The sequence below is a fragment of the Podarcis vaucheri genome, assembly GCF_965113315.1.
Source record: "Podarcis vaucheri genome assembly, chromosome: 6".
In the NCBI taxonomy this organism is placed as follows: domain Eukaryota; kingdom Metazoa; phylum Chordata; class Lepidosauria; order Squamata; family Lacertidae; genus Podarcis; species Podarcis vaucheri.
Genome location: NC_138764.1, coordinates 97,833,400 through 97,859,582, shown reverse-complemented (window position 1 = coordinate 97,859,582; position 26,183 = coordinate 97,833,400). Strand labels below are relative to the sequence as shown.

At 46.5% G+C, this 26,183-nt stretch overlaps 1 protein-coding gene across 3 annotated transcripts in view; it reads right to left on the bottom strand.

Moving 5' to 3' along the window:
* SLCO4A1 (solute carrier organic anion transporter family member 4A1) overlaps positions 1 to 25,118 on the bottom strand; it is a 66,578-nt gene extending 41,460 nt beyond the window's left edge. The window contains exon 1 of one of the 3 annotated variants that reach the window (XM_082226001.1): positions 25,050 to 25,118. The gene's annotated coding sequence lies outside the window, so the exon portion shown is untranslated. Of the gene's footprint in view, positions 1 to 8,666; positions 8,942 to 23,522; positions 23,634 to 25,049 lie in introns of those variants that run through there. The other 2 variants (XM_082226002.1, XM_082226003.1) reach the window with 2 other exon arrangements.
* Positions 25,119 to 26,183: the final 1,065 nt, after the last annotated feature.

The window sequence follows — 26,183 nt, the reverse complement described above, 5'->3', positions numbered from 1 at the left end:
TTCTAAGTCCAAATCTGTCAACCTAGTTCGAAAGCATGCCAGTGCAAGTAGATAAATAGGTACCACTGCAGCGGGAAGGTAAACGGTGTTTCCGTGTGCTCGGGTTCTCCATTGAAAAATTCAGAAAAGCACGATATTTTTAGATGCTCCTGTTTTATCTGTAAGCCGCCTTCAGTTCATGTCAATAAAAAAAGGACAGTATATAAATAAATAAATAAATAATGTTTGTTGCTCCACCAGCAAATTAGCATGTGGCCCCCAGAAGGCTGCCCACTAGGTCAATGTGGCCCTTTGAGCCAAACGAAATTACTCACTCTTGGTTCCTCTCTGCAATTCAGTTTTGTATCAGAATAAAAACAAGTTACAGAAAAATAAAATAAAGATTTTCAGCCTGATTAACTTGGGACACCTTTTTGGACAAGCAAAATGTTTTTTTCAGCTGAGAAAGTTGATCAATTAACTGTTGCAGCCGTAAATAGATTTAATGGAATAAAAGAAAAGAAAATCTTTGGAAACTGTTCCTGCAATCCTACCATATGTCTTTCTCAAAGAAAGTCCCTTTGAGTCTTTTGAGGGTTTATTGAGGGTTTATTCCTAGGCAAGTAAGGCTGCAGCCCAAGTCATTTCCTTGAAAGCTGATTTCTTTTTGTTGGATGTTCTCAGAGAGCTGCGTCTTCAAGGCAGCACTGAGCCTGCTAATTTTGGACGTGCTCACGAAGAACCTGAGCGAGACCAGTGAGAATATACAGCCTGTTCTTGCTGAATCAAGGGCTGTGATTTGATTTGGCAGAGTCATTAGAAGCCATTAGTGCTTTGGAGCAACTAATGCACTTTTGCTGGAAGAATTAAAGTTTATTAGCAATTTGCTGGGACTGGAGACGCAACGGAGGATATGAAAAGAAGCAGCAGAAGAAAAAGGACCCACTTCTGGTTTGAGTAATAGGGTGCAATCTTATGCACAGTTACCAGGAAGTAAGTTTCGTTACCAGGAAGTAAGTTCCGTGGAACAATGTGGATCTCACTTTTAAGAAAGCATGCATTTAATGCACTAATTAGTAGTTAAAACCTTTCAAAAGAAGACTGCACCTTTTTGCAACACATCCATGCATATTATAATGACTACAGAGCCCACCACACAGTAGATTATGTGATGAATCCCTTTTTTCCTTTTTTTAAAGCAAAAAATAATTGGGAATGCTGTTTTTAAGTTGTTTGTATGACTCCTGTCTGTCTGTCTGTCTGTCTGTCTGTCTGTCTGTCTATCTTACTTTTTATGAGCATGGTTGTAAATATGATGCCTTTGTGATGCAAGGTCTTTATACAAATACATCATCATAATACAGTCGTACCTTGGAAGTCGAACGAAATCTGTTCCGGAAGTCCGTTCGACTTCCAAAATGTTCAGAAACCAAAGCGTGGCTTCTGATTGGCTGCAGGAAGCTCCTGCAGCCAATTGGAAGCCACATCAGATGTTCAACTTCCAAAAAAAGTTTGAAAACCAGAACACTCATTCCGGGTTTCAATCGTTCAAGAGCTGAAACATACGAGTACCAAGGCATTCAACAACCAAGGTACGACTGTAATAATAATACTAGGACAAATCAAGAAAAAATTACAACACTTAATTTAAGACATACAACAGTTAAAATGCTAAGACAGATTAACATTACTTTCTAACGTGAGTCATCTTTTTTTATTAAAAAATGGATGCCTTTCTTTTGTCGGAACTTCTGTTTAATTCATATGCAAATATATGCAGATTTAATCAGTTAATTAAGTTGTTAAAGTTCACATGACTAACCCATTATGTTTGCTTTCATCAGATGGCAACCTTAGTAATGGCAACATACAATGAAGACACAAAACCATTAGTGGGCAAAAGTGCTTATATATAATGCACCTAATGGCAAAGAGGAGGCATGTAAGGTTTATGGCTAGCATAAGTATAATAAAAATACACTCCAGAGCAATATATGTGCTGCAGATATTGCAAAGGTGTTGAATGAACTCTAGCTAAGTGGTAGCTGGTATCCAGACTGGGCTTACAAGAAACCATTTATTTTCATAACAATTAGTGTGGCTGGGCAAAAAAGTAACTGTAGAGTTTAAATAGTCTGAAATTAATGACACTTTGAGCCTTACTGAATGGTGTTGTTACCTGAACAGTGCTAGACTCAGTAATACTTAACTTTCATCCTTGTAACTATTCTATTAATAGCCATCAATCTTAGATAAGTATCCGGCCTTTGTAATGAAAACCACGAAGATAAATTTATATCCACGACTCTCAGGAGAGCTGAAAACAGAACCAAATCTTGTTTAGAGAAGTGAAAGGAAAAGCGCCGAAAGGTTTGTTCGCTCTTATGGGTTACTTTGGAGAAAGAGGTTCACCACCCAGATGCTTGCTAGTAATTGATTCTTTATCAGCAGCAACACATGCCTCATTAATTGTGCAAATTAATTTGCAGTATCTGGTTTCCTAGGGTAATTCTACAGGGATTGCGGCAAAGGAACATTTTGGAGGATCTTTCTAGGTCATCGAACTGGGCCTAGAAAGGCTTCGATGGGGGTGAAGGGGCTCTCTTCCAGGGCACCTCCCCTGAAACTTCGTAAATCACTATAAAAATGCCAAGGGGAAGAGTTGGTGTAGAAAGGCATGGTCTTGTTTCAAAAAGTCTTTCCTGAAGATGATGGACAAGATTCTGACAGTCTTGGCAGAAAATAGGCAAGCTTCAACAGGACCCAGTGGAAGAGCAAAGTGTTATGACCTCAGAGCCAGCTTCAGTGCTGTCAATTAGTTCTGGCATTTCTTAAATCAAAGAACAGCTCCTTGGCTTCAGTAGGACTATAGGCTGGAGAATGTTGGCCTAAGTGACTCATGCACTGGGACTGCACATAACGCTAAATCAGAGATTGTGTTATCGACGGGTTGGAGTGGGGGGATGAGATGCCGGAAGCTGAGGAGGTAACAGGGCTAAGTTAGCTGGGAGAGTCTGTGGCAGAAAAGTCCAGAATCAGAGGCAGGAAATTGGGTGGAGAGAGGCCAAGAAGCAGAGATGAGTCAGGCTGGTAAAGAGTCGCAGGTATCTCCCCCTCCTGCTGCGACAAGCTTCCCGTCCCGCTTGTCTCCCAGAACCAGAGGAGGCATGGAAAGGGTGGAGAAGAGATCACCATTGCACAGGCACAGCCTCTGATTGCTTGGGGGGGGGAAACCCTGGAGGGGAGTGGACATAGGCAGTTTAGTAATAATAATAATAATAATAATAATAATAATAATAATAATAATAATAATTTATACCCCGCCCATCTGGCTGGGTCCCCCCAGCCACTCTGGGTGGCTTCCAACAAAACACTAAAATACAATAACCTATTAAACATTAAAAGCTTCCCTAAACAGGGCTGCCTTTAGATGTTTTCTAAAAATCTGGTAGTTGTTTTTCTCTTTGGCATCTGGTGGGAGGGTGTTCCACAGGGCGGGCGCCACTCCCGAGAAGGCCCTCTGCCTGGTTCCCGGTAACTTGGCTTCTCACAGTGAGGGAACCACCAGAAGGCCCTCAGCGCTGGACCTCAGTGTCCGGGCAGAACGATGGGGGTGGAGACGCTCCTTCAGGTATACTGGGCCGAGGCTGTTTAGGGCTTTAAAGGTCAACACCAACACTTTGAATTGTGCTTGGAAACGTACTGGGAGCCAGTGTAGGTCTTTCAAGACCGGTGTTATTTGTGGGGAGGTGGGGACCTTCAGCCTCAGCAACTGCTTCATGATGGCAAGACTTCTGGATATGAGTTGTTGTGCTCAGTAGGTCTGACACACCCTGTGCAGATCCTGTTGTTGCAAATAAAGAGCTGACTCCAACTTGCTTGGTGTGATTTACTGCTGGCTCACTCTTGACAGCTGAGGAACTGCTGGGCTTCTGAATATTGTTGGACTCCAACTCCCATTGGCCATTGGCAGGAGCTGTATCCAACTGTTCTCCAGCCCTGTAGTGTAGCATGGGTCACAAACTGAATAGTGTGATCATCTTCCATATCAGCGTTCCCCAACAAACCTGACAGCCTCCAGATGAGGGACGCAGGTGGCGCTGTGGTCTAAACCACTGAGCCTCTTGGGCTTGCCAATCAGAAGGTCAGCAGTTCGAATCCCTGAGATGGGGTGACCTTCCCGTTGCTCTGTCCCAGCTCCTGCCAACTTAGCAGTTCAAAAGCACACCACTGCAATTAGATAAATAGGTACTGCTGCAGTGGTGTTTCCATGTGCTCTGGTTTCTGTCACAGTGTTCTGCTGTGCCAGAAGTGGTTTCGTCATGCTGGCCACATGACCCGGAAAGCTGGCTCCCTCACTGTGAAAGCGAGATGAGCGCTGCAACCCCATAGTTGCCTTTGACTGAACTTAACCATCCAGGGGTCCTTTACCTTTGCCTTTACCTCCAGATGTTTTGAGCTGTAACTCCTATCAGCCCCAGCGAGGGATAATGGAAGCTGCATCCATAACATCTAGAGGGACTTGTGATGGGGAAGGATGATATATAAGCCATTGTCTGGGTTTGTGGTGGAAGCAAGATTTAAACTGAATTAGCAGTGCACTCTCCTCTGAAGTGGAGCTCAGACTCCAGATTCCTTCTTCCTCTCTACCTTTCAGGAGAGGGAAACCTGTTACAGGCTTGCAATAATAGCTCTGCCAGGGAGCTGTATATATAGCCTCATTGAAAAAATGTTTGTGGTTATCAAGACATCAGAAGAAGAAAAATCACCCTGCAAATGTTAAGCAAAAAAAAGGGGGGGAGAGAGGACCCAAATAATTATCGCCGAGTCAGTCTGACATCAATACCAGGGAAGATTCTGGAGCAGATCATTAAGCAAACAGTCTGTGAGCACCTAGAAAGGAATGCTGTGATCACCAATAGTCAGCATGGATTTCTGAAAAATAAATCATGTCAGACTAACCTGATCTCGTTTTTTGACAGAATTACAAGCCTGGTAGATGAAGGGAACGCAGTGGATGTAGCCTACCTTGATTTCAGCAAGGCATTTGACAAGGTGCCCCATGATATTCTTGTAAAGAAGCTGGTAAAATGCGGTCTTGACTATGCTACCACTCAGTGGATTTGTAACTGGCTGACTGACTGAACCCAAAGGGTGCTCATCAATGGTTCCTCTTCATTCTGGAGAAGAGTGACTAGTGGGGTGCCACAGGGTTCTGTCTTGGGCCCGGTCTTATTCAACATCTTTATCAACGACTTGGATGATGGACTCAAGGGCATCCTGATCAAATTTGCAGATGACACCAAACTGGGAGGGGTGGCTAACACCCCAGAGGACAGGATCACACTTCAAAACGACCTTGACAGATTAGAGAACTGGGCCAAAACAAACAAGATGAACTTTAACAGGGAGAAATGTAAAGTATTGCACTTGGGCAAAAAAAATGAGAGGCACAAATACAAGATGGGTGACACCTGGCTTGAGAGCAGTACATGTGAAAAGGATCTAGGAGTTTTGGTTGACCACAAACTTGACATGAGCCAACAGTGTGACGCGGCAGCTAAAAAAGCCAATGCAATTCTGGGCTGCATCAATAGGAGTATAGCATCTAGATCAAGGGAAGTAATAGTGTCACTGTATTCTGCTCTGGTCAGACCTCACCTGGAGTACTGTGTCCAGTTCTGGGCACCACAATTCAAGAAGGACACTGACAAACTGGAACGTGTCCAGAGGAGGGCAACCAAAATGGTCAAAGGCCGGGAAACGATGCCTTATGAGGAACGGCTAAGGGAGCTGGGCATGTTTAGCCTGGAGAAGAGGAGGTTAAGGGGTGATATGATAGCCATGTTCAAATATATAAAAGGATGTCACATAGAGGAGGGAGAAAGGTTGTTTTCTGCTGCTCCGGAGAAGCGGACACGGAGCAATGGATCCAAACTACAAGAAAGAAGATTCCACCTAAACATTCGGAAGAACTTCCTGACAGTAAGAGCTGTTCGACAGTGGAATTTGCTGCCAAGGAGTGTGGTGGAGTCTCCTACTTTGGAGGTCTTTAAGCAGAGGCTTGACAACCATATGTCAGGCGTGCTCTGATGGTGTTTCCTGCTTGGCAGGGGGTTGGACTCGATGGCCCTTGTGGTCTCTTCCAACTCTAGGATTCTATGATTCTAAGTATGCTTATGGCTAAGCATTGTTATCATAATAACACAAGAGCCAAGTGGATCAGGCCCAGCATCCTGTTCTCACAATGGCGAACCAGATGTCTCCTACCTGGTAACTATGCCTCCGGGTATAGGGCAGTATGAGTAGAGGTAAAGGGACCCCTGACCATTAGGTCCAGTCGTGACCGACTCTGGGGTTGCAGCGCTCATCTCGCTTTATTGGCCGAGGAAGCCGGCGTACAGCTTCCGGGTCATGTGGCCAGCATGACTAGGCCGCTTGACCAGAGCAGCACACGGAAACGCCGTTTACCTTCCCGCCAGAGTGGTCCCTACTTATCTACTTGCACTTTGACGTGCTTTCGAACTGCTAGGTTGGCAGGAGCAGGGACCGAGCAATGGGAGTTCACCCCGTCGCGGGGATTCGAACCGCCGACCTTCTGATCAGCAAGTCCTAGGCTCTGCGGTTTAACCCACAGCTCCCCCGCGTCCCTATAGGGCAGTATATAACGTCATTAAATAATAATAAAATAATAATAAAAACTAGAGAAACATAAAACCAGCAATGACGGAATCTATATCATGTCTTGCACTGGAAATGGCTTCAAGGCAACACAGAACAATAAAACAAATCCTAAGTTAGTTGCCACCCAAATAGAAAGAAAAAGGATAAAAACTGCAAATTGAATCACCAGCAAATGTTCTCAACCATCACTAAAAGAATCAGAAACCATTTGTTGTCTCCAAGCATGAATGATGCACTTTTAAAAATGTACTGGGCGAGAGGAGTCAGATGATAACCCTCCCCCCAGCCCTGCTCTTTATTTTGTTTCCAATCCATAATCAATAGATTTATTTTGGCAGCATGCAGTGGGAAAGGATGCAGAGCTCATTTCACGTCACATTCACCGAACTGGAACTGTTTATAAAACATTGATTCTAACATGCTATGAGATGTGAGCTGACCAAACAAATTAGTCCGGCTTCTGGAGCCTGACAGAGCCAACCAGTCCATTGACAAGAGTTGCACGAAGTTCTGCATAACTCGAGGCCTGCAAGGCAGAACACAGCCCATACTGATTGTGTCGTAATAGCTCACCAGTGACACTATCAAGCTCATGTTTTCACTTCCTGCTTGGGACTGCAAGCCAAAGGAGGAGTAGGAGATTCTAAACACCTAGCAGATTGCAACAAATGACATGGGTGGGTTGCATTAGTTCCTGTTGCCAGATCAGTTCCCAAGACAACCAGACTAAAAGTGGGCGTCCTTCATTTTGGTCCTTCTAGAACAGGCTTCCTCAACCTCGGCCCTCCATATGTTTTTGGCCTACAACTCCCATGATTCCTAGCTAGCCGACCAGTGGTCAGGGATGATGGGAATTGTAGTCTCAAAACATTTGGAGGGCCGAAATTGAGGAAGCCTGTTCTAGAACAAAGAATCTGTGCCCCTCCAGAAGTCCCATCAGCCCCAGTCAGCATGGCCAATGGTCAGAGATGATGGAGTCTTAGCAACATCTGGAGCAACGTAAGGTCTTAACCTCTGCTCTAGAACTTCTGAAGGAAATACCAGCCCACAACTTTTAAAAAGTGGCTGAAAGCTCAGTGTTACATGGTGGGATAGTGGGAATTTTGGGGTGCATCAGTTCTATGTGGGGGATAAATAGTGACCTAAGTCAGAATTATTCAGGGATCTTTTTCCCCAGCCGAGAGTTGAAGTGTGATTTTAATACCACCCCCTTTTAAGTGGGCCAGGGCCGACACAAAGCCTTGTGTCATTTCCATGCTTTTCTGAACCACATGGCTGGTTGATTTGATTTTTCTTTTAAATTTGTTATATTTCTATGCTACTTTTCATTCACATGAATCCCAAAGCAGATTACGAACAATAAATAACAACAACAACATAACAGAGCATTGCAAGTACAGCATAAATCGTATAAAATAATAAACAAACCTTCAGTAAAATCATCTGTAAAGCACTATTAATAAAGCAGCAATTGCAGAAAAAGTTGTTATTGACAAATCATTACAGCATTTATCATCTATAAAACAATATTAACAAAATAGGAACCAAAAAACAGCAACAATAAGCTAAGCACTGTGAAGTTCATACACACTTTCCATGCTCCCATGACTCATAATATTATATCTCACTCTATTCAGTTCATTAAAATATACACAATGCTTGTTGCTAAGCCAGCTCAGCCATGAGATCCCAGAGTAGTGTGCAAAATAACAAATTCAAACAGAAAGTCATACCAAACAGCACAATTGGGTTAGAGATTAAAACAAACAACATTCACTTCAAAATATATACCACCAGGGGTGCCAGCTTGAATAAAACATTGGGGGACCAGCCCCATAAAATATTTTATTGGGGGGGTGAAGACTTTCGGCCCCTAGGAGTTGGTTCCTATGTATACCGCCACTCCAGCAATTTAGGAATAGACAGAAAAATGCAGACAGAATAGACAGAAAAACACCAGGTTGAAAATATACATCTTAAGCTGACACCAAAAGACTACTAACCAGAGAGACCTGCACCTCCAAAGTGGGGTGGGCAAGATCCATAACGAGGGTGCCACCACCACTGAAATCGCCCATCCTATGACACTGCAACCATGGGTTACCCCCATTGGTGGAACCATGAAAAAGACCTCTGTTGCAAATCTCAAGGTCCAAACCAGCAGAGGTTGTCCTTTAAGGTTTTGGTTCCCTAAGCCATTTAGGACATTATATGTAGAAGTCAACACCTTGAACTGAGCCCAGTATGAACAGGCAAGCCAGTGCTGTTTGGACCCCACCATTTGCAAAGGAAGCTTCTTATGTATTTGAAAACATGAACAAAGGAAAGCCTTTATCTGGATGGTGGTTTCTGGCTCTCCTCCCAGGACAAAGCAAATTAAAGAGATAATGATTCACCATCTTTGTGTAAACAAAGCATCAGCTTTTGTGGAAACATTTGCATGCTTTCCAACAGTTATCAGATAGAAAATAGATACACTTCTGATGAAGTAGGCTGCACACTGGCTCAGCTCAGATACTGTAGCAATTCCAAACAATGGGCTTGTATCCAAAGCAGTGCTAAGTCACTCGTCCCATTGTTAGTGCAAGGACTGCTGCTTCCGCAATGGAGCTCCTCGCCTCTCCTCCCCCACTGCACACCCGCTAAACCCAGAGCACATCTGGGATGGGAAAGGGCATGAGGAGAAAGGGGACTTCTGTTGCATGCATGGCTAAGAAAACTTAACTAGGGTTTGGGGCAATGTGTGAATTGAAAGATGTAGCTAGCCAGATGCTGTCTAGGTTTGTCATTGCTTTAAAAGCAGAGACATCACCTTGCCAACAAAGGTCCGTATAGTTAAAAGTTACGGTTTTCCCAGTAGTGATGTAAGGAAGTAAGAGCTGGACCATAAGAAGGCTGGTCGCGGAAGAATTGATGCTTTTGAATTATGGTGTTGGAGGAGACTCTTGAGAGTCCCATGGACTGCAAGAAGATCAAACCTCTCCATTCTGAAGGAAATCAGCCCTGAGTGCTCACTGGAAGGAGCCAAGGCTCCAATACTTTGGCCACCTCGTGAGAAGAGAAGACTCCCTGGAAAAGACCCTGATGTTGGGAAAGATGGAGGGCACAAGGAGAAGGGGACAACAGAGGACGAGATGGTTGGACAGTGTTCTCGAAGCTACCAGCATGAGTTTGACCAAACTGCGGGAGGCAGTGGAAGACAGGAGTGCCTGGTGTGCTCTGGTCCATGGGGTCACGAAGAGTCGGACATGACTAAACGACTAAACAACAACAACAAGCTAACCAGAACTGGAAATTGGGGTTGTCAGTGGCCTGTACCAAGTTTTATTGTCTGAAATTTAAGGCAGGTGCACTGCCTCTGGAAGGTATTGAGTCTAGAATCTACAGCACCAAGGAAATGGGAAATGGGAACAGACAACCAGCCTTCAACCATAGTTGGTATGCACATGTTATGCATTGAGTTGAATAGGATCCAAAATGCAGCAGTCTGGTCCTAGAACAATAGGATCCAAAATGCAGCAGTTTGATTGGTCCGCAGGAGCCACCCAATCCAGCTCCAGGTGGAAGTGAATCCGCAACCTGATTGGCCTACAGGAGAATCCTGGAATTAGCCAATGACGTGGGGCCCATTGTGTAAATAATGTATATAAAGCAGACATTTGGGTGGAACTGGCATTCCTCACTGCTATGAGCTGAATAAAGAGCATGAAATCCACACTCGAGTATATTTCAGTACATTTGGAAGCTCCATGGTTTGTGTGCCATAGTTCGCAGAAACCATGGTTTGTGTTATGTTCAAATAATGCTGCTGTGGAGTGGATTAGGATAACGGCAGAAGCATCTGACTGGGTTGCACCAGGCACTCTTGGAGGCTTCCAGCATACATAAAAACATTAAGCATGTAAAAAATTCCCTATACGGGGCTGCCTTCAGAGGTCTTCTAAAGGTTGTATAGTTACTTATCTCCTTGGCATCTGATGGTAGGGCATTCCACAGGGTGGGTGCCACTACCGAGAAGGCCCTCTGCCTGGCTCCCTGTAACCTCACTTCTCGTGGTGAGGGAACTGCCAGAAGGCCCTCGGAGCTGGACCTCAATGTCCGGGCTGAACGATGGGGGTGGATGAAAGTAAGCAGAATGAGTAAGTTGGGTGTGTTTGTCTTCCTGTTTCTATATTATTTCACATTCTGGTATATATTAGGGTCATTACCTATTTTAGCAGAAACCTCCTTCCCTTTAGCCTACATGCAAAAAACCACTAGAGCTATCTCAGAAATCTATGCTCTCCACCCTGTGAATTGGACCTTTTTGGCCTTCCCTTCTGCCTCTGGTATTTAGCATGCAAGAAGCAGAGCAGTGAAAATGGAGTCCTGATGTATTTTGCATGTGTTACGGGTCTAGGACCTCCATGCTCTGGCGCTTGATGATGATGTCACTGCCGAGTGCTAGAATTCAGAAGTCTCTGTGCAGGTCCGGCGTACATATGAAAATCCAGGCATCTTTTGAGCCCAGCAGGCTGGGAAGCCAGCACAAATGCAGTGATCACTGACCAATGCCAACCTATGAACAAGCCCTTTGATAAAGAATCTTAAGAATTGTTCAAAGAGAGAATTTCAGTAATTCACCAGCAGAATATATAGTTGGAGCTCATGTCTAGTATGGAGAGCACACCAAGAAACCGTATGTAGAGTACAAAAAGGAAATGCTCAAAAGCCATAGCTGGAGGCCGTGCAAATACTCTGATATCTCCTTCCTTTAAAAACCACAGCGTCTGCCTTTCAAGCAACACCTAAACCATGGGTAGGCAAACTAAGACCCGGGGGCCTGATCCGGCCCAATCACCTTCTAAATCCGGCTCACGGACGGTGTGGGAATCTGTGTGTTTTTACATGAGTAGAATGTGTGCTTTTATTTAAAATGCATCTCTGGGTTATTTGTGGGGCATAGGAATTCGTTCATTCCCCCTCCCCCATATAGTCTGGCCCCCCACAAGGTCTGAGGGACAGTGGACCAGTCCCCTGGCTGAAAAAGTTTGCTGACCCTAGGTTTAAAACTATCTGTGCAACTCCACCGGCAAGAGACTGGCCACGAAATGAGGAAAAAAAGGTCTACTGAGCCTTGTAAATTGCAAGACGGCCCAAATATTTACGTCACAGATATTACCAAAGTGTCTGACAAAGAACGTTTGCATACAAAAGCCAAATACACTTCCCACTGCCAGCTAAACACTTTCCTCCAATTCTTCCCAGGAACAATATCAGTGAAAAACAAAACAGACTTGTTGGTTGGTTGATTGGTTGAATGGGGAGAGAACAATTATTGACGTGCAAAGCTTTTCTGCCAAATGTCTTTGAAGTGACTTTTTTTTTTTTTACTCTTTCCATTTCAATTGCTTGTGAGAGATTGTGCTCAATGCATTTTGGTCTATCAACCTGACGTGACCAATTGCAGGGCTGACTCACGTGGCAAATGAAAATTAGACTTTCACTCTTCGTTGTAGGAGTTGGGTTGCCTGTGCCTTTAAGTATACAAGGCTTGTGTATGCCCTCTTTAGTCCCTCAGCTTCTTTCTTGTTTCCTATTTGTTATTGAGGTCCAGTGTGGTGTAGTGGTTCGAGTGCCGGACTAGGACCTGAGAGACCAGGGTTCAAATCCCCACTGAGGCATGAAGCTCACTTGGAGTCAGTTGCTGCCTCTCAGCCTATCCTATCTCACAAAGTTGTTGTGAGAATAAAACGAGGAGGTAAAGAAACACATTGCCACCTTGGAGGGATCCTTGGATCTAGCCTTGTTCTGGGGCATTGCTCCTGTCAAAGTGCTTTTCCCTAGCTGGTACATGTCCTTGAACTGATAATACCCTCTTGCATGGCTGGCTGTAGAAACATCTGTGTGCATGGAAGTGCACCGAAACATCTGGCTTTTGCAAGATAGATTATAATCTACTCTAAGAGCCTCCATCCTTGGGTTAAAGATAGTTGCCTGCCACTGAGTTAAAGGCGCACGACTGGAACATAACCAGTGACCACCAAAGTTGGATGAGAAACTATCCAACCCACCACTGGTTTGTAATAAATGGACTTGACCCCAGACTTCTGGGTGGTGAGGTTAAATGGGGAAATAGATGTTTTGATGTGAATGATTTTTGGACTAGGGGGGGAAGGTGAGGTTTTGGATTTGTTAATGAGTGGGTCTGAGAATCGGCTTTGTTTATTATTTGAGTATTTTTTTAAAGGGTGTTATGTTCTATGCAGTGCTCTTCTTCTAGAAAAAGAGGGCCCAGTATTCACCATAAAGTTGTTACAGTAAGTGCTACACTTTTAACCAGCACTTTTCTTTTAGGGGGGAAAGATGCTGGTACTGCGTACTCTTGAGTATCCCCAGGAAAAAGCACTGGTTATATAAAATATTGTTGTTGTTTAGTCATTTAGTCGTGTCCAACTCTTCATGACCCCATGGACCAGAGCACAGTGTATTGTATAACACATACACACCAATCCCCCCCCCCCCCCGGTAATATGTATCTCTCCTTTTTGCTGTAAATTGCTTGTAGACCTTTGGGTGACAAGTGGATAATAATAAGATCACCAGTGTTGAAGCAATGATTCTTCAGCATCAACTTCGTTGCACTGGTCATGTTGTGCGGATGCCTGATTATCATCTTCCAAAGCAACTACTCTATTCCAAACTTAAAAATGGGAAGCGTAATGCTGGTGGTCAACAAAAGAGGTTTAGAGACTTTCTCAAGGCAAATATTTAAAAATGTAGCATAAACACTGACAATGGGGAAACACTGGCCTGCGAGTGCTCCAATTGGAGAACAGCCTTTACCAAAGGTGTCATGGGCTTTGAAGACGCTTGAACTCAAGATGAAAAGAAGAAACATGCTAAGAGGAAGGAAACCCTCACCATGATCAACTCCCACCCGGAAACCCATGTCCCCACTGTGGAAGGAAGTGTATCTAGAACTGGCCTCCACAGTCACTGTTAAAACTGTATTTATGGAAGACAATCTTACTCGGCTACAAGTCATCACAGAAGAAGAAGAAGAGGAGGAATAAATTTAATAAATGAAAATGAAATGAAACTGACTGCAAGCACAAATGCACCAACACATATACACACCTTACATTTAAAGTTCATCCAATGCTCATGTGCTTTAAATGGGTATTGGGAACATTTTAGATTTATGGCATGGACCTGCCCCTTGAGGTCTATGGGGAAGGGGAACATTGGGAAGAGAGATCAAAGGTGGGTGTCTACCTTCCTTCCTTCCTTCCTTCCTTCCTTCCTTCCTTCCTTCCTTCCTCCCTCCCTCCCTCCCTCCCTCCCTCCCTCCCTCCCTCCCTCCCCCCCTCCCCAGGAGGCCCTTTCAAAACATTAGACATAAATTTTGTTCCCAGTGCCAAGGAGTGGAAAAAAATATTCCTTTAAAAAACAACAACACACATTACACTGCCAAATGGACACAACATTTTCTTCCCAAGATAAGGGTATATAATGTTTCCGTTGCCAGGCACAAACATCTGTTGGCATTCCAAGGGGCTCATTTTGCATCTCTGGGAGAGATGGACATTTTGTCAAACCAGATCTCATACCCTTGAGAAACAGCAGCATTGCACAGCAGCTGTCGCAGAGGGATATGTTTCTTCGGAAACTGCAAGTCCTTCAAAAGCATACTTTTCAGCTTTGACTGCATTTTAAAGAAAAAAAGGGGTGGAGGAAAGGTCACCCCACAAGAGCTGCCTTGCTCACCCTGTCCCATGCTATTTCCTTTTTCTGACCTATGCAGGGTAGCATTAGAGATGCGATGGCCTGGCAATACAGTTCTGGTTGGGTTCTAGAAGGAATCCCATAATAACCCACTCTGTTTTATATCCCGCCTTTCAGAGCAACTCAGTGACTGACGCAGGGTGGAATTCAGAAATCCCCTTAAGTGAAAAGAAGGTACTTCTATGCCTGTAAAGGGCAGGAGGTCCTTAACTCCTGAATGTTTCCTCCTCCAGATGCAGCCCATGCCCATTCCAGATTCCATGCCATTCTGGAATGGACCTTGACCCTGACCCTTAGGAGTAGCTCAGAGAGGGACATGCAAGGGGCAGCTCCATCACTTTAAATTGGACTCTGGACTCAAGCTTTCCCCCTTTCAGAGTTCCAAAAGAATGGTGATAGCTCTTGAAATTTGCTCAGTTGGATAGGACAAGGTCTATCTGTTCCTGCATTTCAATTCCAAAAGCAGCCAGCCAGATCAACCAAGACATGAAAATACAGTTATACTTTGGATCTCGAACGCTCTGGAACTCGGACGTTTTGGCTCCCGAATGCCACAAACCCAGAAGTGATTGTTCCGGTTTGTGAATGTTCTTTCGGAACGTCTGACGGGGCTTCAGCAGCTTCCAGTTGGCTGCAGGAGCTTCCTGCAGCCAATCAGAAGCCGTACTTTGGTTTTCAAACGTTTTAGAAGTCGAACGGACTTCTGGAATGTATTCCATTCGACTTCCAAGGTACGACTGTAATGGCAATCTGTTCCCCAACCTCAGGTAAAAAGTGAAATAAGGAGATTCACATAAATAATTTATCACCTACATGTTGTCCATAGAACACAGCATCTCCTCATGTGACTCTTGAACTCTTTCAAAAATGCCGGAGAATTCGTTCCATTCATTCTCAAGCCACAGGCACAAAGTGGCATGCTTGTGGGAAATAGCTTGGGCTTTTGTCAGGTATACTGAAGGGAGAGGGGCAGGCTTGTAGTAGGAGCCCTGCTAGAGAACGGTATATAACCTTGGGTGGACCTAGACACAGGAGAAAACCCCCACTATAAATAAGTCAAAAATTAGATCGTTGTGACAAAAGAAAGAAATCCCTATGGATAACCGCATTTTAAAATTTCCTGCTCTCTGGTGCCATCTGGTGTTGCATGTTTATAGTGCATTCAAATAGCTGTTTCTTTACTAATGTGGCTGAGTCCGTTGTTAATAAACCAATTAAGTTTCAAACCCCTGTGTGGCGTTTCAATTGCATACTCCGGGATCAACAGAAAATACCTTGGGAACACCCAAGTCTGGAAAGACACACATACCCTCAAACATTTATCTGATGAAAATAGGGGCGTCCTATTCAACAACAACAACAATTTTATTATTTATACCCCGCCCATTTGGCTGGGTTGCCCCAGTCACTATGAGCATACATATATAAAAACATAATAAAACATTAAACATTAAAAAGCTTCCCTATACAGCGTTGCCTTCAGATGTCTTCTAAAGGTTGTAAAGTTACTTATCCCCTTGGCTTGGGGGTTGCATAACTCCATACCCTCCAACATTTCTCCAATGAAAATAGGGCCATCCTAAGGAAAAGTGGGACATTTTGGGATCAAATTAAAAATCGGGACAGCTTCTGTAAATCTGGGACTGTCCCTGGAAAGCAGGGATACTTGGAGGGTCTGAGACAGATTATGGGACTGAGAAAAGACATGAAATTAGATGTCCGTATAAGCTTAAAATGTTTTGTGGGTAAACAGAGGTCACACAAAAAGCAGTTTTTTCTTCACTTTAATACTTGTGCGCATTAGGAATCCTGCCAGAGGCCTGAAAACAACTGATCTCACATACACGGAAGAAGAAACAAGAAGTTGTGGTCTAATGCACACATACGCCCTGGGTTGGGGCAAAATGAATGAGTCAGTTTATGGTGCCTGCTGCAAAGTTGCCTAAAGCAAGATCCAAAATGAGTTTGGGGATTCCCCGCATTGGCAAAACATTGCATGAATCGGGAGGGAAGTCAGAGGATTTCCAGCAAGGCTAGTAAAATATGTCAGTGGAGTCATGCAGAGTTCCTTTACCGACACCATTTATGCCATTCCATAAGAAAAGTTTCTCTGGGCAGCTTAAGATAAATGAGGAAGAAACTTTTTTAAAACTACAAAACAAATATGTAAAACCACAAAATGAACAGAAACATAGATACAACAAAAACAAAACTCATCACACACCCGAAATTCAAAGGCAGATTTAAAACTGATAGGCCCAATCCACCATTTCCTCCAGTTCCTTTATTCAACAATGGCACTCAGTTCCGGTTACTACCACCCCTATTATGAAAGCACTTCTGGTGGGATGAGGGTAGTTGAGAGAGATGTTCGACAGGGCAAGCAACATTTTCCAGGAGTGTTCGCATTCCGACCCTTACAAAGTAAGGTGGACACTAGTCAGGAGGTATAAACCTCTCTCTCTGTGTGTGTGTGTTTGGAATGGGTGGAGAAGATATGGCTTGCACCATTCACAATGACATTGTAGTTAAGGTCAAGCTGATGACAGATGCACACTGCCAGCTCCCATTGTGCATGACTAGCCGAGATCACGAGAATGGATAGCGATTCCTCTGAAGCCTTAGGCATGTTTCCACTGGAGGCTTGCTCCAACGATGACCCTTTTTAAGCCGCTCAACTTGCTACTACAATCAGGGGCGGGGGAAGGAAGGTGTAGTGGGTGCAGGCCACCCCGGGTGTCACCACTGACAGGGGGTGACAAAATGCAGGGTGGCACTCACTGTGGGACCTGCAGCACACCTGAGCCACATGTCTCTCCTGGGGGACACACGGTGGCATGGGCACACACAAGCTCCACGCTGCCCAAACGGTCTGCCCGCTGCCTCCCCCCCTCCAGCTGTAGGGCGTCTGAGTGGGAGGAGGCAGGCAGACTCCGGAGGCCCCACGACCTGCCCCAGCCCTATGGGCAGCTCCCTCTGCCCTCATGGCGCTCCAGGAGAATGTATATAATTTATTATATTTATGATCTATGGATTGAAGCACCTTGATCTATCTTGACATATTTTTTTGATATTACCAGCTGAAGAAGGCATGTACTCCGAAACAGGGCCCTGTCCTGGTTACCACTACTGAGTCGCACATCTGATTCACACTCCGGATACTCCTTTTTGGCCCCATTTGATCCTTTATTCTTTATTCCTTATTTTGATTTTATATAATGTGGACTCTTTTTGACTGCTATTGAGACTTGTATAAAACTATTGTTGTTCATGTACCTTTGTACTATATCACTGTATATTTGAAACTACATTATTTCTGTACTTAAACGTTGTATCCAAACTTACCATTACTTTAAAACTATCGTACTTACATGTTGTGTTTAAATTCACTACTAGCTTCAAACTGTTATTCTTAGCAGAATACACACGTTTTTCATTTCAACTCTTGAGTAGGAATTATTCCTTATATTGAAACTTTTGGCCAGAGTTCTTGATATATCCTTTTCAGTGCCCCAGGAGCCCAAGCAGCTTCTTCCACTGCTGACTACTTAGAATTGGGGAGGGGGAACCTGTGCAAAGAGGAGGTTTTCCAACACTCTGGGTGGGTTGGGATCCTGAGCCACGCCTTTTGTACCCGGGCTGTCGGTGGATAAGGAGCAACAGGGGCAATTGCCAGGCCTTGTAACTCTGTTACCACTGCCAAAATGATTTCCAAACTTCACGTGACAATTTACTGAGAGAATATGGAGGCTGCCGACATTAGAACCCGTTGGATTTGCCCAAGATTACATGCAGAACTAGAATTGTAGCTGGTAGAAGAACAGAGTCGGCTCATGGCAGTTCAGGGCTTATGGTGCAATATGGCGCACAATGCAGTGACCTTTCACGGGACAGGAGATCTCTTGGGAACCTGCAATGAACCATAGGATCATAGAATTGTAGAGTTTGAAGGGCCATCTAGTTCAACCCCCTGCAATGCCGTCTTGACTTCCATAATGGGGGAAAGGCGAAATATTAGTTAATTAATCAATTAATTAAAAATTCAAATATAGAACTAAATAGATTGAGAACCTGAAGGTTTCTTTTAATGGTAAAGGTTGCTATAACCTTGCTGTTACCAGATATAAGTGCTTTGTGTTTTAGTAATAGTTTCATGTAAGTACCCAGAGGTTTTCAAACTTTTTGAGTCCATAGCTCCCTTAACCAACTACAATCTTTCTGCTGCACCCCTGTGGGGCTTAGGAGCCCAGTTATGTCACCCCTTGCCTGCTGAGCTAGCAGCCCCTTACCCCTTTTCAAAACACCTTCCCTTGTGGAGCGTTCCTTCAGCCTCCTCTCCTTTCCCCTCTCCTTGGGAGTCCTCCGGGCAGCTGCTACTGCCACCCCGGGTCTCTAAGCTGCTCCCCACCCCCACCCCAAGGAGAGTTGCCTCCCAGAGGCACCCTTCACTTGCAGAGCTTACAGCCAGGGCTGCTGCAACAAACAGCTGTGCAAGCCTTTGGGAGGCAGAGATGTGAGAGGGAATCAGAGGAGGGAAGGAAGGAAAGAAGGCCAGAGGACAGTGTTGCCCTCGGCACCGCAGGGTGCCATGGCACACTAGCTGAAAACCACTCCTCCAGAGTATGGTTTCTGGGAATCTCACATTTTGCTGCAGCAGAGGACCTTAAGGTCCATGATTAATCATAGTTTAGAGGTCCCGGACCCTAAGGAAGTAAGATATCCTCCACCAGGGTCAGGGCCTTTTCAGTGATGGCTCCAACCTGGTGGAATGCTCTGTCCCACAATACTAGGGCCCTTCAGGATTTAACCTCCTTCCATTGGGCCTGTAAGACAGAGCTATTCCATCTGGCTTTTAATTTGAATTCAGCCTGATCTTTTATTTCCCTTCTCTTCCTTCCCCCTCCCCTTTTATGAAGATTACCCGCTCTGAGACCCCACAGCTATTTCTCCCCTGGCCTCCTCGCTGGCCCAAGTAGGACTAATTCAGCCAGCTAGCCCTGGTGATTATCCAATATTTATTAGATGGATTTCCCCTAAATTGATTTTTGAACTTTGAATTTTATTGTTATTCATGTTTTTATACTGTATTTCATGCTGCTTTTATAACTAAGTGCTTTAAATTTGTTGTTAGCTGCCCTGAGCCCGGTTTTTGAACCAGGAAGGGTGGGGTATAAATATAAACTTATTATTATTACTAGCAGATTACAAAGAGTGTTTGTTTGTTTTTAGCTGCATCCATTAGCCTCATGACCATTGCCTCTCATGCACCATGATTATGTGAGTAATCCCAAGCTCCTGGAGAGCGTAGCTACATGGCCATTGCGTGGTGTGGATCTCCCCTGCTGAGAGCACAGAGTGAGGTCCACAGGCACATGCTCTGCCACGGGTGCAGCACTGCTGCCAGTGTTCCATGGATTGGATCTGTTGTGGGGAAAGGCCTTGGATCCACTAGATCAGGGGTCAGCAACCTTTTTCAACTGTGGGCGGTCCACCATCCCTCAGGCCATGTGGTGGGCCAGACTATATTTTGAAGGGCGAAAATGAACGAATTCCTATGCCCCACCAATAACCCAGAGATGCATTTTAAATAAAAGGAAACATTCTACTCATGAAAAAACACGCTGATTCCTAGACCGTCTGTGGGCCGGATTAAGAAGGCGATTGGGCCACATCCAGCCCCCTGGCCTTAGGTTGCCTACCCCTGCACTAGATTCAAAGCTCCACTCACTTCCCCCGACGTGTCCTCAGAAAGAAAAGAAGGTATGCCAGCCTCAGAGCTCGCATTTCCCCCCTCTCATTAGCATAAAAAAATAAAAAGACTGAAAAATAAAAAGATTGAAAACCCACTCACCGCCCAGTCTTCTCCCTGCCTAGTGCAGGACAGTGAAGAGGTGGAATAGCTCAGTCAGTAAAGCATGAGACTCTTAATCTCAGGGGCCTAGCCTCAAGCTGGGCAAAAAGGGGACTCCTGACCATTAGGTCCAGTTGTGGCCAACTCTGGGGTTGTGGCGCTCATCTCGCTTTATTGGCCAAGGGAGCCGGCGTACAGCTTTGGGGTCATGTGGCCAGCATGACTAAGCCGCTTCTGGCGAACCAGAGGAGTGCACGGAAATGCTTCCCGCTGGAGTGGTATCTATTTATCTACTTGCACTTTGACATGCTTTCGAACTGCTAGGTTGGCAGGAGCAGGGACTGAGCAACAGGAGCTCACCCCATCGTGGGGATTCGAACCGCCAACCTTCTGATCGGCAAGTCCTAAGCTCTGTGGTTTAACCCACAGCGCCACCCGCGTCCCCAGGCTGGGCAAAAGATTCCTGCAAAGCAGGGGGCTGGACTAGATGACCCTCATGGTCTCTTCCAACTCTAAAATTATATATGATTCTCCTTCCACACCCACTAGGAATGCTTTGCCCATCTCTTCATGCTCCACTCACTATCGCCTGAGCTGAATTTCCCCACATGTGATTCAGTTTCGCCCCAACCAAGTGACCTCACTCAAGGTTCTGTGCTTTCAATCTGAATGAAATAGAGACCTTTCGTGAGTCACCTCAAGCTCCCACCTACCCACAGACAATTAGCCATGAGTATTAGTGATGCACAAGAGCATGAGAAACCTCAAGTGCCTCTGCGATTAGGTTGTTTGTTCAACTTATCTCACGAAAGCCTCCCCCTCGAGCGAGGTCGGGAATAACCCAACCCTCTGCTACTGCTAGGTGCACTTAACCACATTGATTTAAGTGGGCTTGTGCACGGCTGAATTTGCAGAAGAGCCTTCCATTAGTTGTCGCCCAGCTGCAAGCGAAGTTTCAAAGCTAGCCTCAGCTAGGGCCGCCAACTATTTTGTCTGGCAAGGCTCCTGAGCCTTTCACAGCTGAAGCGCAGGGGGAAATTGGGCATATGAAACTTTTGTGATGTGGGAAATCTTCACATGCTGCAGAATTATTATTATTATTATTAGCATTAGCATTTAAAGACACAGGAGCCTTGCCAGGAAAAAAAGTTGGCAGCCGCTTTCGCATTTTGCATTTCAGAGTAAGGCAGCCATGAAATATGCAACCTTCCAGCTGCAGTTTGCAAAGCTGGCCTCCAAGAAGGCATGATGCCGGAGTTTATTTCTTCATAGTTCAGTCTATGTTCATTGCATCCCTGCACATCCAAACACTTCCCCAGCTGCACAACAGCCAGTTCCCAAAGAATCAGGATCCTACTAGTTTTAGAGGCCCCAGCTGACAACGACGGCGATGATTTTGACTTGTTACCTGCCCTTCATTGTAAGAGTGGGTGACAATAATTTGAAATAGAACTCTAAAACCATTTCAAACATTAGGTAAAGGTAAAGGGACCCCTGACCATTAGGTCCAGTCGTGACCGACTCTGGGGTTGCGGCGCTCATCTCGCTTTATTGGCCGAGGGAGCCGGTGTACAGCATGACTAAGCCGCTTCTGGCGAACCAGAGCAGCTCACAGAAACGCCGTTTACCTTCCCGCTGGAGAGGTACCTCTTTATTTACTTGCACTTTGACGTGCTTTCGAACTGCTAGGTCAGCAGGAGCAGGGACTGAGCAACGGGAGCTCACCCCGTCATGGGGATTCAAACCGTGACCTTCTGATTGGCAAGTCCTAGGCTCTGTGGTTTAACCCACAGCGCCACCCTCGTCCCAGGTGGGTCAAACTGTCAAACATTACAGTTCCCCAAAGAGGGTGTTGCCTGTGGTCAAGACAATGTTGTGTGTTCCCAGGTCTTTTTTCTCCCTTGTGAATCATGTGAAGACACCCACTAGGACCCAAAGGGTGCATAGCTCTATCTATCGGAACACACAAGGGTGAGCAATGGGGCCAAAAACTAATCAATCAGCTGCGGGCTGCATTTAGCTCCAAGGCTGCCAGTTGCCTATCAGTGGGCTCAGGCAACCACTTCTGGCCGGGCCCACACCCACGCACATGCGGGGTGTGTGCGCGCGCGCAAGCCCAGTGCCCTCAAATGCCCCACAAGGGTCGTGTGAACGCGCCCTCCGGCTGCCAGTTGCAGTTCCCACAACTTCTCCAGCGCAGCCACCCTGGGGCTCTCCACGTCCCACAAACGGGGCGGGCGGGGGGGGGGGAGCTTCATTTCATTGCAATATGCAGCACCACGTCGCTCCACAAGGCCGATGGGTGGCCGAGGAGAGTCGGCTACCCGGCTTCTCCGAACCAGCGGAGGGCGGGGGACGCAGCAGCCCGCGGCTTCCGTGCGTGTCGGCGAGCAGCCGCAGAAGCGGAGCGCACAGGTGGATGACCGAATATAACCCCGGGCGGCAGACGCTAGAGACCCGCGAGCGCGCCTCCCCCGCGCCCCTCCCTCCTCCGAGTCGCCGCAATTCAATTAAGCCCCTAACCTGCCCCCGCCCTCGAGAACCCCTCCCTCCAGCCACATCCCTCTCTCTTTCTCTCCCGCATCGCCAAGCGTTTCCCACCCTCAGCTCCCAAAGGCAGGAAGGCAAGGCAAGGCAGGGACACCACCACCACCACCCCGTGGGGGATTGGGGGGTGCTGCTGCTGCGCGTCGCTTCCCACGCTCCCACGTGGGCTGGCAGCCGCAGTGAATCCGGATTGTCAGAACACGGGGGAGACCCAGCCTCTCCGGCCCTGCCGGAGCGCAGCCTTATCCCAGGGGCAGAGAGAGAGCCTGCCTTGAAAGTCCCACGTTCAATATACAGTGGCACCTCAGGTTAAGTACTTAATTCGTTCCGTAGGTCCGTACTTAACCTGAAACTGTTCTTAACCTGAAGCACCACTTTAGCTAATGGGGCCTCCTGCTGCTGCCGCGCCACTGGAGCACAATTTCTGTTCTCATCCTGAAGCAAAGTTCTTAACCTGAAGCAATATTTCTGGGTTAGCGGAGTCTGTAACCTGAAGCGTATGTAACCCGAGGTACCGCTGTACTCCTAGGGGCCAAGGGGTCTCCCCCAAAAAAAAATTTGAGGGGGCCCGTCCAAAATTCATGAGCACTGCCATTCATGCACCGCGTCATATGGTCGATTATGCGGGCGCGGCTTACTCCCCCCCCCCAATATTTTATCCGAGTTGGTACCCCTGGTTTGGTGAGACGCCTACCTGAGATGCTGGAGAACAGCTGCCAGTCCGTGTAGACGATACTCAGCTAAGATGGGCCAACGGTCTAACGCGGTATAAGGCAGCTTCCAATGTTTCGTGGAGGGCGCCCCTTTTGACGCACGTCTAGACTACTGCCTAACGGCCACTGAGGGCCAACCCTTCTCAGTGTCCTTGCCATTTTCGAAAGAAATTGAGAACGATCGCGATTGCTCTGACCCTCCCAATCAAAGCCCATTCAGAACATTCTGTAGTTCTGATTTTTTTAAAAAAAACAAGAAAAAATCTTGATTATTTTTGCAGCCCCGTCTTTCCAAACACAGTCCCTCACTCTGGGATAGCTCAGTCGATAAAGCATGAGACTCTTAATCTCAGGGTTGTGGGTCCGAGCCCCACTCGAGCCCGAAAGATTCCTGCATTGCAGGGGGTTGGACTAGATGACCCTTGTGGCCCCTTCCAACTCTACAATTCTAAAATTTTATACCTGGTAGCCCATCTCGCCCCTTTCCCTCTTCCACAGTCAGGGAGGACTCCCCCCCCTCGCGCGCGCATTGGAAGGTGTAAAGAGCAGCAATACAAGGCAGCGTTTCTGAACATGTACAGAGCGCATCTCCCTGAGGCGCCAGAACCAGCCCTCATACCTCGAGAAATACAAAAGGGAGTCAAAAGGTAGATTTTTTTTTAAAGGCACTGAAGAATGCAAGCCTCGCAGCTCCATTCAAGCAAACCGGGTTCCAAAATAACTCAGCCACCTGATCCGCCTCGCCCTCGCCAGAAATGTTCCGCCGCACAAAGAAAGACCGAGGAGATCGCTGGGTTTGCGAGGAAACCCCCGTCGCTTCCCCTGTTCATTCCCCTATTCACCAGACATCTCAGCCCCCTCGCCAGCCCACAGCAACTCCTCGGCTGATGCTGAATCATATATCCAGGGCTTCTTGGTTGGGCTGGGCAGATGTGCGGCGGGCGCGCGCGCCAGATCCCCACCCCACGGATCTGTCCGTTCCCCACCCCAGACACAACCCAAATTCCCCCATCAGGAGACAGTAGCTGATGCCCACAATACGACGTGACAAAGGAAAAGCTGGCGAGGTCCTCAGGCATCCTCTCCCCAGTCCATATAGACATTCATTCATGGTCTCTTTTTTCCCCTGGGTGGGGGGATTCCACTTCTCACGTGTGGATTTGGTCCCGATCATCGGAAACATGCACGCTTTCCCCCCTCTCTCTTTCAACCACCCTTTGCCTGCCTTCCCTCTGACTCCTACAACAACGGCTCCTCATCCGACCGTATTTGCCCCTCTCGGACTGGACATTTGTTAAACGCAGAGTCCACAGGGTGCGCGTGTGTTTATAGGGATCAGGATCGCACCTCTGATCCTTCTTGGAGTCTAGCAGGAAAACAGGCTGGCCAACATGCATTTTTTCTTCTTCTAAGCCCACTACTAACAATATTACATACACAGCATCGCAAATTGCCGTCCGAATTTCTCAAGACCACCCGTTGCGTTCCCCATCCCTCATCCCGTCTACCTGGTCGGATTTGGTGTGTGTGTTTTTTGGCGGGGTGGGGACCCCGGAGATGCTGCTCCTCTCTCTTCCTTAATCAGTTCTTCATCTCTCTCTTTCTCCCCTCCCTTCCATTCAATCCCTCTTTAATCCCACCCACCTGGCATGACTGATGCTTCACCAAGCCAACCCAGGCGCCTCTGAGGTGGTGGCCTTATCTCAGCCCAGCCAATGGCGAAGAAGCCGGCACGTACCTTTGAACCGAAAGTGACAGCTCCTAGAGTACGTGTGTGGCTGCAGATAATAATAAGCGCGCCGGGGGAGGAAGGGCTTACAGAGGCGAGGCGAGGAGGGAAGGAATCAGCGCAGAGCCAAGACGAGGTGAAGGCGGGCGGCAAACAAGCCACGCGCGGAGAGCAGATTCAGGTCCAACATGAACTTGTGGAACTCCCTGAAACAGGATTAAGGTGGGAGCGGAGCAATGCATGGGCAGTAGATTCCGAGCAGGCACAAAATTAACTGGTGAAACTTCCTGCAATAAAGTTTAAGCCATCCAAGGACAGTAGATTCAGGGCAGGGACAAAATTAACTTGTGAAACACCCTGCAGCAAGATTTGGTGCTGGTGTTGTTGTTTAGTCGTTTAGTTGTGTCCGACTCTTCGTGACCCCATGGACCAGAGCACGCCAGGCACTCCTGTCTTCCACTGCCTCCTGCAGTTTGGTCAAACTCATGCTGGTAGCTTCAAGAACACTGTCCAACCATCTCGACCTCTGTCATCCCCTTCTCCTTGTGCCCTCCATCTTTCCCAACATCAGGGCCTTTTCCAGGGAGTCTTCTCTTCTCATGAGGTGGCCAAAGTATTGGAGCCTCAGCTTCATGATCTGTCCTTCCAGTGAGCACTCAGGGCTGATTTCCTTCAGAATGGATAGGTTTGATTTTCTTGCAGTCCATGGGACTCTCAAGAGTCTCCTCTGGCACCATAATTCAAAAGCATCCATTCTTCGGCAATCAGCCTTTTTTATGGTCCAGCTCTCACTTCCATACATCACTACTGGGAAAACCATGGCTTTAACTATACGGACCTTTGTTGGCAAGGTGATGTCTCTGCTTTTTAAGATGCTGTCTAGGTTTGTCATTGCTTTTCTCCCAAGAAGTAG